Below are 15,682 nucleotides of genomic sequence, written 5' to 3'. Positions count from 1 at the left end.
CCTGATTGGGTGGTATTGGAAACTGAAGATGACGTGACAATCAGTGACGTGGATAGTCTGCATGTTGTATGTCGACTACTCCCTCCGTTCTTAAATATAATTTTTTTTTTAAATTTCACTAAAAGACTACATGCGAAGCAAAATGAGTGAATCTATATTCTAAAATATGTCTATATACATCCGAATGTAGTCTACTAGTGAAACCTCTAAAAAGATTTAGAAACGGAGAGATTGGTTTTATATAACATGACAACTCTTTATTGTTGATTAAGTGGTTGTATTATTAACCATGCTTTTAGTGACAGCTTTGGTGAAGCTAGCTGCATCGTGAAAGATTTTAAATCAGCGGCGTGTTCGTGGCTGTGCTTTTATCAACTGCGGCAGTGGGAAAGCTTGCTGCCCAGTCCATGTCCATCCATAGGCAATACACCATATACCACAACAAACATGGGTTGCGCAACAAATCTCGAACGTATGGTACGTCTTGGTCTGCTTTATTTGCAGCTGCGTATGTTCAAGTTGTCTGCCGAACCCTTGCACCGACAACACCCATCCACAATAATTCCAAATCGTGGGCTCCATCGAGATGAAACATCGCCATTCATGTCAGCGCGCATGCCATCGGGAGGTACGACTGGAGGAGAAGCGAGAGAGTGACCAGGCGAACCAATTAAATAAAGTGCCATGTTGTTAATATCGGTCATCATTGCTCCCTTCAATTAGAGGTCGTCGCTCTTTGGTCTCCTCCTTAGCCTTCATAGTCTTTTTTTTTATGGAACAGGCAGGAGCGCTGCCCTTTATTAAGAAGAAGCTGAAATCATTTTTAAGTTAAAATGGGACAAGATTTACCAGGTGAAAAAAGGGGTACAAATTAAAGTTGAAAGCATTTTCTCAGCTAAAGCCAGATTGACATAGTAAATAGATATACCTCATCCGTGTGACATGTCGGTGGATGTAAAATACTTGAAACATGGAAGCACCTCTTAGAACATATGTGTTGCCTTGTTTTGATATCGCTTGTGAACTGATTCTACGAGCAGCCCTCTGGCAGAACCCGCAGCACCCCTACCCAGCTGCTACTTCACTCTCCTCCTCCCCTCGCCTTCACCAGAGGGCGTCCCTGGGAAGTGATCACGTAGCGGCGACGCCAGCAGGGTTGTTCTACTTTGTAGTGGTTCATCCTCTCTTATCCTCATCGTGGCCCTACCGGTGGGATGACCACAATTTTACCAGTGTCCAATGGTCGTCGAGGCGCGGTTCTGGGATGTCACCATGGTTGGCTCGGTGTGTGGACTTCTCTGCACATCGATGCCTGTTGAGGCAGATGGGTGCGTGTTATATGATGGGGCTTATCCCATGGTTTGCATACAAATTGTTACAAAGCTTGAGAATCAAGCAAGTGGTTTAAACTGCTTACAAGATAGGCACAAGCCAAGCTCACAACTAATATATCTCTACGTAGCAGAATTGTAGGGGGCGCCCTCCTGGATATCATGTATGTTAACGTCTTCAATAGCTTCACATAGATGAGATACCCTCAGCTGAAAACCCATCGACAACAGGAGCCATATCATCAACTATGGTCCCCAACGCAACAACTCATCCCTAGGATGTTCTTGAGCGCGTAAGGACCTCACGGCAGCCGCTGCGCTGACGGACATCAGACATGCTCCTGGGCATGCTGGCTAGAAGCGCCGCACTGTCATCGTTGCATGACCTATGTAGCTCTGCCTCAGCCTCTATCTGCCTCTTGTCCCACTGAATGAGCTCGGTTTAGACGTCCTTCATGGTCGGCCGGTTACGCGGGTATTCACTCGTGCATGACACGCCGAGTTTGAACACCGCTAAGATATCAGAAGAGTGAGCTGGATCACGGATATTGTTGTCGATGATGTCGTCGGATAGATTGGATAGCCTAGATGCCCATCCGGCCAGGCTTTGATAATCTTGAACGGCAATGTCCGAGCTTTGACTTTCGTGAATGGCAGCCTTGCCGGTGGTCAGCTGTAATAGAACGACGCCAAAACTGTAAACGTCAACCTTCTCGTTCGCCCTTCCATATGACGATTCTGCAAAATTCACCTGAATTAGTGTTCAATAGTAAATTATAAAATATTGATACGACTTGCTGGATTTGAGATTCTCACCAGGGGCATGTACCCGAATGTCCCTTGGAGGTGTGGCTCATAGGAATCGCCTGGTACAACAAGCATCCGAGCGAGCCCAAAGTCGTAGATCTTTGCATTGAACTCTGGGTCAAGCAAGATGTTTTCTGGCTTGATATCCCCGTGGATGATAGGAGCCTCTCCACGCTCATGGTGCATGTAGTTCAGCCCTTGGCCACATCAATAGCAATGGCCAGCCTCCTCGGCCAGTTCAATAGTTCTGGACCCACATTGTCCCGGCGGTGCAGCCAGTGATGGAGGCTGCCCTTCTCCATGTACTCGTAAACGAGCAGGTTGGCATCTCAGCCGGAGATACTGCACAACAGCTTGACGATGTTCCTATGCCTGACGCTGCCCAATGTCTGCACCTCCGAGTCAAACTGCCTCTGGTCCAAATTTATCGTGAGGCATATCTTCTTTACAGCCACGATTTTGCTACTGCGATCCTGGGTGGCACCATCAAGGCTAGGGAGGTGGACACGGTACACAATCCCAGAGCCACCTCTGCCGATTATGTTCTCCTCAAATATATTATTGACCACGTCGTACACGGTGAAGTCCAAAGATGTGAATGATATCATTTTCCAATCACTGACGACCTCTGTCACCACTTGTGTGTTCTTCCAGCTACGGAAGAACCGCCATATTACGATGCTCATGATAACAATGAACAGAGTGACACCAAGCACCGACAAGATTATCATATTAGTCTTCGACATGTGGGTGCTTTTGTGCATTTTGGGAGATTTATCGTCCAGTCCCGCGTTGCACAAAGCCCCTGGTTGCCAAGGAAACTACGGTTGTACTTCGCATCTTGCAGACTGAGGGCACCTCCCCACTGAGCTGGTTCAGTGACAAATTCAGGGATGTAAATGAGTGGCTGTCCCAGTCAGGCGGAATGTCACCTGTTAGTTGGTTGTTGGACAAATCAAGAACACCCAAGGCTGACATCATCCCTATGCTTACTGGTGGTATTGTGCCTGATATATTATTATTGCTGAGGTCAAGTGACATGAGACTTTGCAATAATTTAATCGATGTTGGTATTGGTCCAGAGATCTTGTTCCCAGACAACAACAACAACACAGTAAGTGTGCGGAGATTGTTTACGTCGACCGGTAGCTCTCCCGAGAACTGGTTATTCTGCGCCGTCAGGATCAACAATCCAGTCGCAGATGATGGGATGGGACCGGAGAACCGGTTGTTTTGCATCTCAATTCTAGAGATATTCGAAGATATCTCGGTCGGCAAAGTGCCAGTCAAGCTGTTGTATGATATTTCCACTTTTGTCAGCAATGGCAACAACCATATATTTTTTGGGAACTCCCCAGAGAAGTTATTATTCGAGATCATGATGTTCTTCAATGAGAGGCAATTCTGGATGCTCGTCGGGAACTCACCGGAAAAGTTGTTGTTCATGACTGCTAAGTCGTAGAATACTCCACTGTCACATAAGTGCTCTCGGAGTGAGCTAGACAAGCTGTTGTTGTAGACCTCAATCACAAAAAGTGCCGAATGCATCCCAAGCTCTGGTGGTAGCTCACCCGAGAGCATATTGTTTATATAGCTGGATGAGTTGGAGGTTGGGAAGGACTCCAATGCTTCTGGGGATGGAACCCAAGAGCTTATTGTTATATATCCTAAGTCCTTGGAGGTTAGGAAGGAGTCCAATGCTTTTGGGGATGGGGCCGGTGAACTCATTGCTGCCTAGACTGATGAAGCTTAGTGTCTTGAGAGTCCCAAGAACTTCTGGTATGTTTCCATTGAGCTTGTTGTTCGAGAGGTCAAGTTCCTCCAACTTGAGCATCGTGATATTGAGAGGAAGCTCCCCGGTGAATTCATTGTCATACAGGTATAATTTCTCGAGCTTTTGGTGTTGCCAGATCCATACAGGGATTGAACCATTGAAATGGTTCCCCCACATGTCCAACACCCGTAGCTCCTTTAGGTTTGAAAATGAATCTGGAATCTCACCGGTGAAGCCATTGCTGTCAAGAAGCAGCTCCTGGAGCGCTGAAAGCTCGGCTATCGCCGGCGGCACAACACCACTGAAGTTGTTATCAGTTAGGTTTAGATACTTCATAAATGGTGATAGCCTACTAATGTCATCAGGAAGTGCTCCATAGAAGGCATTGTGGGAGAGATCAAGGAATCGGAGCCTGGAGCAGGCGTATAGCAGGATGCGAGGAAATCTCTCGGTGAGATTATTATATGAAATGTCAAGATGGGTGAGGTACTTGAGGTTGCACATAGACGGAGGGATGCTGCCGCCCAGATTCAACCTCTTAAAGGAAATCCCTGTAACTAGGCCTCCACCGCGTGTCACGCAGGTGATACCAGTCCAGCTGCAATGGTTAGTCGTATTCCACGACGCAAGCTGCAGGGGGCTGCCCCACTCGTTCTTGATATCTAGGAGTGTATGAAGCTCTGTGGTCGTGGTTCGTTCATGGCGGAGTGGCCGAGCAGCGTCGGAGCGGTCAGGTGCAAGGAGGAAGACCGCGGTGAGGAGAGCGGCGATGGGGAGAAGGAAAACATGGGATTGGGGCATTTTCACGGCCCGAAGGTGAGAGAAGAATGTTAGAAGAATTCTTATTTTCTTTTCCACAAGAATGGCAGAAGAATCTAGGCACTATAGTCGAGTGAAAGGGGTGGCTGATGAATTTGAAGTCGTCGTCGAAGAACGAATGCTGCTGTTTGTGTCGAAGAGGTCACCACACGAACACCGGGCCTCGCCACCAGACCACTGACCAAGTCCAGTCCTCGGATTTCGGGTGGCCAAGGTGAAACTAGATGCAAGACCCTTCACAGAAACATTAAAAAAATTAATATATAAAAGAAGATATGCTGAATCGTGAGCCATAAAAAACAATAGTTTTTCTCTTGTAAGTCTCTTTCTTCACTAATATATCTAATCAAGACTAACCGAATGTTTGCATCACAATCTAAGAACGGGTACATCCATCAAGACCTTAAATGCCCGTGGCCACTCACTTTTTTATGTAAAGCTCTCTGGACTTAATGGATTAATATTAGTTTATTCCTTTATTGCAACTATCAACATGTCGTCGGACTAAAAATGTAATAATCCAAATTTACACCTAATAATAAAGGGAGTATTTATTTTTGCTGTGTGTCATGAAAATTGCCCCTATAATTGCCAATAATTACACCTATGCAACCCGAGTAAATGAAAAAATAATTTGTTTCACTGAATATACCGTTTACTTTGGGAAGTGCTATTCTGAGCTCGAGCTCATATGCTCTCGGATGAACAGTAAAATCTACAGTCCGGATTTAAGTGAGAAAACGAATTTTTTTTTGTAATTTTACAGAAAATCCACTGTGCTTTTCCGAAATCAACCCGCGGTCAGGATTCCAGGGCGGATCCATGCCGTAGCCGCTAGCCCGCAGCCTGCCGAGCCGCGTTCCCTACAGTCCCGTGCCCGAGCAGAGGGGCTCGAGCCAGCCCCGCGCCGCCGTCGCCCGTGACCGCCGGAGCCCCCGCCGGCCGCTGCCTTCGCCCCGCGCTGCCTAGCCTCGCCGGCAGCCACAACCACTGAAGCATCTGGGAGGCGATTTTATCATCCAAGACTTTTATATGGTTAAGCTCATGTTCAAAAGTCATCTTGGAATTTTTTTTCCCCAATACACGGTGTTAATGCATAGGAATAGAAGACACATGTATGTATGGTTCATACCCGATAAGCCCATCATTTCATAGTAAATTGCAAAAGCGACAATAATTGGTTACAATTGAAGAATTAAAAAAGAACTACATAACTATACGTGACAATGAATGGAATATGTACGTAGGAAGAGGACATCTCAACAACCACAGGACATCTCAAGAGGACATCTCAACAACCACGGCAGCGATCGATAGCTGGAGACCACTTTGGTTCATGGTTGCACATATGATCGATAGCTGGAGACCACTTTGGTTCATGGTTGCACATATCTCACATAACGATTTGTCCCTATCACTATAGCCGAAGATTTCGCACTCAAATCTTCACACTTTACTACAACTAATTTTCTTAGTGCGAAATCACCAGGTCGCTTCATTCATGTTATTAGGTCCACGTAAGGCTGCATGCCCCGCGTAAGACTCAACAGTTTTCTTCGTACGAAATCTGTCTCATTCATGTGATTCGGTTCAACTATGGCTGAATGCCCATCACTTTCCACAGTACCGCTGCCTCGTCGCTGTGCAATATCTCGTCGTCGTGAGACTCGATCATTTTTTCTTCGTGCTAAATCACCCTGTCTCGTCGTTGTCCAATATCTTGTTATGGTGAGACTCGATAATTTTTTTCTTCGTGCTAGATCACCCTGTCTCGTCGCTGTCCAATATCTTGTCATCGTGAGACTTGATCATTTTTTCTTCGTGCTAAATCACCCTGTCTTCGCTGTCCAATATCTTGTCGTCGTGAGACTTGATCATTTTTTCTTCGTGCTAAATCACCCTGTTTTGTCGCTGTCCAATATCTTGTCGTCGTGCCACATCTCAAATTTCAACCCTTTCTAAATTCATTTTTTTTTTCATGCACTTGGTGATTTGTTTTTGTGCTAACTGACCATGAAATTGAAAAGGACTACAAATGAATGCTAAAAGGTTGAAATATGGCATGGTGTCATAATTTCACACACATAGCATGTACTAAAAAGTTGAGCGGGTTACGGCAAAAACTGGATGCACTTTGTGTACAAGCTGGACCATCTACTTCGAAGAATGAGGGTTTCGGACGAAAATTCATCTGTTACAAAGGCATTTTTTTTTAAATTATTTCAACTCCACACTTTTTGTGAATTTAATATGCATCATTCAATGACACATCCTTAAATTTCAACCCTTTCTAACATCATTTTCTATTTTCCATGCACTTAATGAATTTTTTAGCTAAATGACCCTGAAATTGAAAAGCACTATAAATAAATTCTGAAAAGGTTGAAATTTAACATGTGACACATAGCATGTTCTAGAAAGATGAGTGGGTTACGGAAAAAACTAGATTCACTCCAGAGCTCACATACAGAAACAATAGGTCAGCACGTTAGAGGGGAAAGCAAAATTTGATCCAACCGCGTGGTTGAACACGGATGGATGCAAGACCAAACCGTGCTGACGGTCCAGGATGTTCGAAGCTTGAAGTCTTGACAGATAAGGGTTGTGATGAGGGGAACAACAAGTGGTTTGCACCATGTCCCAACCATATTTCCATCTTCCAGATTGGGAGCAAGCTTATTTGGTTCAGAAAGGGAAATTCTTGCTTGAATTTTAGACTCGAGGGCCCTCAGACAGACTCAAACCAAGGGTGATTGTCATTACCTGACTTGAGAGCATCCTTGTTTGGTTCAAGAAGGAAAATCCTTGCATGAATTTTAGCTAGTTTCTTTATGCATGTAAAAGCAATGCTCGAAACTATAACAGATATGTGTCAGGAAACCACATAAGGAGAATTCTATGGAGATAGAGCAAAAATGGTTGGCAAGATGAATGGCACTTGTAGTTGCATGGAGACATTTTTTAACCCTGTGGGCCTTATTTTAATTATCATGGTGGATCCCAGCTTGTGGCAGCAGTAATGTATCTTGGAGATGTTACTTCCTTGAAAAGTATGAATACACTTGAAGGACCGAAAATAAACAGGTGTACACGTGACATTTGATGAAGCAAGGAAAGTTCGTACTTACACTCTATATATAAATACACTTCTTCTTCGGTACAACCCCAAATACAAGGACGGCTGAGATTAAACGATACCCCTTCGTAACAAAGAGCAGAATTGTCTTTTCCCCGTCCCGACGTACGCACGTCAGCCCGACGGGCGCCAGCTGACGAAACGGCGACGTACAGGAGGCCCGGTACACGCGTCGTACCCGCGTCCACCCGCTGCGACGTGGCGTCTTCACGTCGGTCTGACAGCGGTCAATCCGTCGGTTCCCGAGACCGCGACATTAATTCCGCGCTGCGTCGTCAGTTCGCGTCGGTTCCCGACGCCGCCGCCATTAATCCCGCGCTGCGTCGCCAGTCCGCGCCGGTTCCCGAAGCCGCCGCCATTAACCACCGCGTCGCCAGCTCATCGCGTCGGTTCCCGAAGACGACATTAATCACCAGTCAGCGCCTCGTCGTCCGATGCCGTCGTTAGCCCGTTGGTTCGCCGGCTCCCGAGGTGACGCCATTAATGACGGCCCCGTCGTCAGAGCCCATCGCGTCGGTTCTCGAGACCGTCGTCGTTGGCCCGTTGGTTCGACGGCTCCCGAGGCGACGTGCATTCACTCCGGGGGAGTTACGCCGGCCAGCTTCCCCGTCGCCTCCCCTACCGTCGCGGCGCTATATATACCCGTCGTCCCGCGGCTCGTCGGCACACCCGTCGCTCCCCTGCTCTCCTTCTCTCCCCCGCTCTTCGTCGTCCCGCCGCAGATCCCCGTCGTCCCGACGTTCTCTTCCTCCCTCCCCCGTTCTCCGACGTCCCGACGGTGGATCATGTCGGCGGCAGCAGCTCCGGCGGCGGCGGCGCGCCGGAGAGCAACTGGCGCTAGAGCCTCGACAAGCCGCTGACACAAGAGCTGTACAACTTCGGCCTCCTCGTCCCGCCGGGGTGCCGCCTTGCAAAACCGTGGAGTATTTGCAAGGACGGCTATCCGACGCTGGACAACCCCGCGACGCTGGAGCAGCTCCGGGTCCACCCTGGCGACCCCTACAACACCCGCGGCCGGCACGCCTATTGGGACGGGAAAAACTACAACGACGTCATCACGCGTTACCGACAGGCGGCGGCGATCCCCCACCCACCTCCGGCGGCCCCGGTGGTGGCCCCGGCTGTCCCGGCGGAGTACGAGGTGCCGCCGGAAGAGTTTGTCCTCCGCGAGGACGGCGACCCTGACGACTCGCCGGGGCTACTCATCGCCATGCGGGCGTCTCAGGCGACGGCGGCGGCGGCGAGGGAAGAGGCGGAGATCGCGGCGGCGATCCAGGCGACGGCGGCAGCGGCGGCAGTTGGCATGCATGATACCACATATGATACTCCCATTACGTTCAGCCTTAGAGAGGTCATGGATGGTGGTCTCACTAATGCTTTCTTGTCTTCCAAGTTCTTGCCTTGTGTGATTACCCGCATCTGATCCTCCACCCGGTACCCTAACGCCGCCTCCCCGGGAGGCTGCCGAGGCGGCATGCTCCCTCTCCCTTCGTCGGCCCCTTCTCCCTCCCTCCCCCCCCACCGCCCCCGGCCCTGGGTCAGGTGGGGTCGGCTGTGGCGGGAACTTCAGACCCGCGCGTGCGTCTCCCCTTCCCGGGGTAGGGGGCGGGGGCGGTGCTCCTCGGTATGGTGACGGCCCGGTGGCCCCGCGGTTGTGGCCAACGGCACGCGAGGTGGTGGCGTAGCCTCTTGGCAACGGGATGGTGTGCTGGCGGGGAGTGGCCGGTGGCGCGCCCACGGCCCAGATCTGGGCCTTACGGGCCCCATCTGGGTCCTAGCGGACCGGCCTCCGGCATGACTTTGTGGTCTTCTGTGTGGTGAGGAGGAGGAGCAGCTCGGATGGGGCGCGGCGACACCGATGGCGTGCCTGCTGTAGCGCGATGGCGGGAGCTTTATGGGCGTATGAGGACCCGGCCAGCTTGTGGGCCCACAAGCCTGGTATGCTCCTGCTATTGTGTCCGATCGGCTACCGTCGTTGACGGTGGAGGTTGAGCCCTCCCGCGTGTCGACGATGCTGCTACCTCTAGTCACGGCTCTTTTTCGTCGTTGTGCACATCTCACCTCGAGGTGCCGTGGTGAGACATCGTGGAGGCTTCAAGATCGCGTTGGCGCTGGGTAGTGGTCGGTTTGGTGACAGTCTCCAGAGCGTCCGGGGTGAAGGCGGGGATTGGGGGAAACCCCTGTCGGCCTGGCCGACACCGACGCGGTGGCGCCTGTGGGTGCCTCCAGACCTTCCTGAAGGGCGTCGGGGACTACCTTTCCTCTCGCCTCGTCGCGTACCGGGGAAAACCCTTGGCATCAGAGTCGTCATCGTCGCGTTCTTTCATGAAGGTTTTGATTGGTAACGGCGCTCCGAAGTCTTGGAGCTTGGTGAACGGTCTTCGGTGCGTGCAGTGATCGCGAGGCTACTTTGTTTTGATCGATCCGCCGTTGTCGGCATTTACTTCTTTTGTTTATGTCTTTCATTTTTTTTTGTGAGTGACTGTACTGCTTCCGCCCCAGCATCTATCGTTGGTTGTATCGGTTGATCGCTTTGTAATACAAACCGAGGGGAAACCCTTTTTTGTGGTGATGGATGGTGGCGATAACCGATCTAGCTCTCCAAAATACTCCCTTCGTCCGGTGATTTCTGACCGGGTGGAGGTAAACCTGGACACCGAAGCGCTGCACTCCATACTATACATATTTTGTATTATATATGTTAATAATTTTTAATATAAATTTGGTCAAACTTTAAAAAGTATAACTTCATAGAAATCTTATACGTGAAGGGAGTATTGTGAGATGGAGGAATAGTAAGACGGTGGTGAAGATATGGATGCTTTTAGATGACGTTCTTTAGAGTCTTGATCGAAAACTATGGTGTAGTTTGTATAAGGACTGTGTTTGATTGTTCAAATTTGCCACAAATAAGCAGAATTGATGTCGAATTGTAAGTTTGAATTTTTATAGTTTGTGGGCTGGCGAGGGCCGCGGTAGAACAGAACCCGCATCGCGGAACTGTAAAACGGAATATTTACAGTTCCACGATGCGGGTTATGTTCTACCGCGGTCCTCATCGGCCTGTAAAAAAGATTTTTGCAAACTGTAATTATGTGATACAGGTCCGCAATACACGAGATCTGCTAAAGTTGCTCTTATAGGTCTAGCTCCCTGATCAAATGTCTAGTCCTGATAGATCGTGGAGAGAAAACGTATGGTACGTCTTGGTCTGCTTTATTTGCAGCTGCGTATGTTCAAGTTGTCTGCCGAACCCTTGCACCGACAACACCCATCCACAATAATTCCAAATCGTGGGCTCCATCGAGATGAAACATCGCCATTCATGTCAGCGCGCATGCCATCGGGAGGTACGACTGGAGGAGAAGCGAGAGAGTGACCAGGCGAACCAATTAAATAAAGTGCCATGTTGTTAATATCGGTCATCATTGCTCCCTTCAATTAGAGGTCGTCGCTCTTTGGTCTCCTCCTTAGCCTTCATAGTCTTTTTTTTTATGGAACAGGCAGGAGCGCTGCCCTTTATTAAGAAGAAGCTGAAATCATTTTAAGTTAAAATGGGACAAGATTTACCAGGTGAAAAAAGGGGTACAAATTAAAGTTGAAAGCATTTTCTCAGCTAAAGCCAGATTGACATAGTAAATAGATATACCTCATCCGTGTGACATGTCGGTGGATGTAAAATACTTGAAACATGGAAGCACCTCTTAGAACATATGTGTTGCCTTGTTTTGATATCGCTTGTGAACTGATTCTACGAGCAGCCCTCTGGCAGAACCCGCAGCACCCCTACCCAGCTGCTACTTCACTCTCCTCCTCCCCTCGCCTTCACCAGAGGGCGTCCCTGGGAAGTGATCACGTAGCGGCGACGCCAGCAGGGTTGTTCTACTTTGTAGTGGTTCATCCTCTCTTATCCTCATCGTGGCCCTACCGGTGGGATGACCACAATTTTACCAGTGTCCAATGGTCGTCGAGGCGCGGTTCTGGGATGTCACCATGGTTGGCTCGGTGTGTGGACTTCTCTGCACATCGATGCCTGTTGAGGCAGATGGGTGCGTGTTATATGATGGGGCTTATCCCATGGTTTGCATACAAATTGTTACAAAGCTTGAGAATCAAGCAAGTGGTTTAAACTGCTTACAAGATAGGCACAAGCCAAGCTCACAACTAATATATCTCTACGTAGCAGAATTGTAGGGGGCGCCCTCCTGGATATCATGTATGTTAACGTCTTCAATAGCTTCACATAGATGAGATACCCTCAGCTGAAAACCCATCGACAACAGGAGCCATATCATCAACTATGGTCCCCAACGCAACAACTCATCCCTAGGATGTTCTTGAGCGCGTAAGGACCTCACGGCAGCCGCTGCGCTGACGGACATCAGACATGCTCCTGGGCATGCTGGCTAGAAGCGCCGCACTGTCATCGTTGCATGACCTATGTAGCTCTGCCTCAGCCTCTATCTGCCTCTTGTCCCACTGAATGAGCTCGGTTTAGACGTCCTTCATGGTCGGCCGGTTACGCGGGTATTCACTCGTGCATGACACGCCGAGTTTGAACACCGCTAAGATATCAGAAGAGTGAGCTGGATCACGGATATTGTTGTCGATGATGTCGTCGGATAGATTGGATAGCCTAGATGCCCATCCGGCCAGGCTTTGATAATCTTGAACGGCAATGTCCGAGCTTTGACTTTCGTGAATGGCAGCCTTGCCGGTGGTCAGCTGTAATAGAACGACGCCAAAACTGTAAACGTCAACCTTCTCGTTCGCCCTTCCATATGACGATTCTGCAAAATTCACCTGAATTAGTGTTCAATAGTAAATTATAAAATATTGATACGACTTGCTGGATTTGAGATTCTCACCAGGGGGCATGTACCCGAATGTCCCTTGGAGGTGTGGCTCATAGGAATCGCCTGGTACAACAAGCATCCGAGCGAGCCCAAAGTCGTAGATCTTTGCATTGAACTCTGGGTCAAGCAAGATGTTTTCTGGCTTGATATCCCCGTGGATGATAGGAGCCTCTCCACGCTCATGGTGCATGTAGTTCAGCCCCTTGGCCACATCAATAGCAATGGCCAGCCTCCTCGGCCAGTTCAATAGTTCTGGACCCACATTGTCCCGGCGGTGCAGCCAGTGATGGAGGCTGCCCTTCTCCATGTACTCGTAAACGAGCAGGTTGGCATCTCAGCCGGAGATACTGCACAACAGCTTGACGATGTTCCTATGCCTGACGCTGCCCAATGTCTGCACCTCCGAGTCAAACTGCCTCTGGTCCAAATTTATCGTGAGGCATATCTTCTTTACAGCCACGATTTTGCTACTGCGATCCTGGGTGGCACCATCAAGGCTAGGGAGGTGGACACGGTACACAATCCCAGAGCCACCTCTGCCGATTATGTTCTCCTCAAATATATTATTGACCACGTCGTACACGGTGAAGTCCAAAGATGTGAATGATATCATTTTCCAATCACTGACGACCTCTGTCACCACTTGTGTGTTCTTCCAGCTACGGAAGAACCGCCATATTACGATGCTCATGATAACAATGAACAGAGTGACACCAAGCACCGACAAGATTATCATATTAGTCTTCGACATGTGGGTGCTTTTGTGGCATTTTGGGAGATTTATCGTCCAGTCCCGCGTTGCACAAAGCCCCTGGTTGCCAAGGAAACTACGGTTGTACTTCGCATCTTGCAGACTGAGGGGCACCTCCCCACTGAGCTGGTTCAGTGACAAATTCAGGGATGTAAATGAGTGGCTGTCCCAGTCAGGCGGAATGTCACCTGTTAGTTGGTTGTTGGACAAATCAAGAACACCCAAGGCTGACATCATCCCTATGCTTACTGGTGGTATTGTGCCTGATATATTATTATTGCTGAGGTCAAGTGACATGAGACTTTGCAATAATTTAATCGATGTTGGTATTGGTCCAGAGATCTTGTTCCCAGACAACAACAACAACACAGTAAGTGTGCGGAGATTGTTTACGTCGACCGGTAGCTCTCCCGAGAACTGGTTATTCTGCGCCGTCAGGATCAACAATCCAGTCGCAGATGATGGGATGGGACCGGAGAACCGGTTGTTTTGCATCTCAATTCTAGAGATATTCGAAGATATCTCGGTCGGCAAAGTGCCAGTCAAGCTGTTGTATGATATTTCCACTTTTGTCAGCAATGGCAACAACCATATATTTTTTGGGAACTCCCCAGAGAAGTTATTATTCGAGATCATGATGTTCTTCAATGAGAGGCAATTCTGGATGCTCGTCGGGAACTCACCGGAAAAGTTGTTGTTCATGACTGCTAAGTCGTAGAATACTCCACTGTCACATAAGTGCTCTCGGAGTGAGCTAGACAAGCTGTTGTTGTAGACCTCAATCACAAAAAGTGCCGAATGCATCCCAAGCTCTGGTGGTAGCTCACCCGAGAGCATATTGTTTATATAGCTGGATGAGTTGGAGGTTGGGAAGGACTCCAATGCTTCTGGGGATGGAACCCAAGAGCTTATTGTTATATATCCTAAGTCCTTGGAGGTTAGGAAGGAGTCCAATGCTTTTGGGGATGGGGCCGGTGAACTCATTGCTGCCTAGACTGATGAAGCTTAGTGTCTTGAGAGTCCCAAGAACTTCTGGTATGTTTCCATTGAGCTTGTTGTTCGAGAGGTCAAGTTCCTCCAACTTGAGCATCGTGATATTGAGAGGAAGCTCCCCGGTGAATTCATTGTCATACAGGTATAATTTCTCGAGCTTTTGGTGTTGCCAGATCCATACAGGGATTGAACCATTGAAATGGTTCCCCCACATGTCCAACACCCGTAGCTCCTTTAGGTTTGAAAATGAATCTGGAATCTCACCGGTGAAGCCATTGCTGTCAAGAAGCAGCTCCTGGAGCGCTGAAAGCTCGGCTATCGCCGGCGGCACAACACCACTGAAGTTGTTATCAGTTAGGTTTAGATACTTCATAAATGGTGATAGCCTACTAATGTCATCAGGAAGTGCTCCATAGAAGGCATTGTGGGAGAGATCAAGGAATCGGAGCCTGGAGCAGGCGTATAGCAGGATGCGAGGAAATCTCTCGGTGAGATTATTATATGAAATGTCAAGATGGGTGAGGTACTTGAGGTTGCACATAGACGGAGGGATGCTGCCGCCCAGATTCAACCTCTTAAAGGAAATCCCTGTAACTAGGCCTCCACCGCGTGTCACGCAGGTGATACCAGTCCAGCTGCAATGGTTAGTCGTATTCCACGACGCAAGCTGCAGGGGGCTGCCCCACTCGTTCTTGATATCTAGGAGTGTATGAAGCTCTGTGGTCGTGGTTCGTTCATGGCGGAGTGGCCGAGCAGCGTCGGAGCGGTCAGGTGCAAGGAGGAAGACCGCGGTGAGGAGAGCGGCGATGGGGAGAAGGAAAACATGGGATTGGGGCATTTTCACGGCCCGAAGGTGAGAGAAGAATGTTAGAAGAATTCTTATTTTCTTTTCCACAAGAATGGCAGAAGAATCTAGGCACTATAGTCGAGTGAAAGGGGTGGCTGATGAATTTGAAGTCGTCGTCGAAGAACGAATGCTGCTGTTTGTGTCGAAGAGGTCACCACACGAACACCGGGCCTCGCCACCAGACCACTGACCAAGTCCAGTCCTCGGATTTCGGGTGGCCAAGGTGAAACTAGATGCAAGACCCTTCACAGAAACATTAAAAAAATTAATATATAAAAGAAGATATGCTGAATCGTGAGCCATAAAAAACAATAGTTTTTCTCTTGTAAGTCTCTTTCTTCACTAATATATCTAATCAAGACTAACCG

General features: G+C 48.8%; 2 pseudogenes; both read right to left on the bottom strand.

Moving 5' to 3' along the window:
- Nucleotides 1-1,773: 1,773 nt before the first annotated feature.
- On the bottom strand, nt 1,774-3,584 carry LOC123395563 (annotated as a pseudogene).
- Nucleotides 3,585-12,042: 8,458 nt separating this feature from the next.
- LOC123395554 lies at nt 12,043-14,176 on the bottom strand (annotated as a pseudogene).
- Nucleotides 14,177-15,682: the final 1,506 nt, after the last annotated feature.

This window comes from Hordeum vulgare, chromosome 1H, assembly GCF_904849725.1.
Source record: "Hordeum vulgare subsp. vulgare chromosome 1H, MorexV3_pseudomolecules_assembly, whole genome shotgun sequence".
Classification (NCBI taxonomy): domain Eukaryota; kingdom Viridiplantae; phylum Streptophyta; class Magnoliopsida; order Poales; family Poaceae; genus Hordeum; species Hordeum vulgare.
Note: the sequence above shows the minus strand (reverse complement) of the source record. Positions and strands in the feature narration are given on the sequence as shown.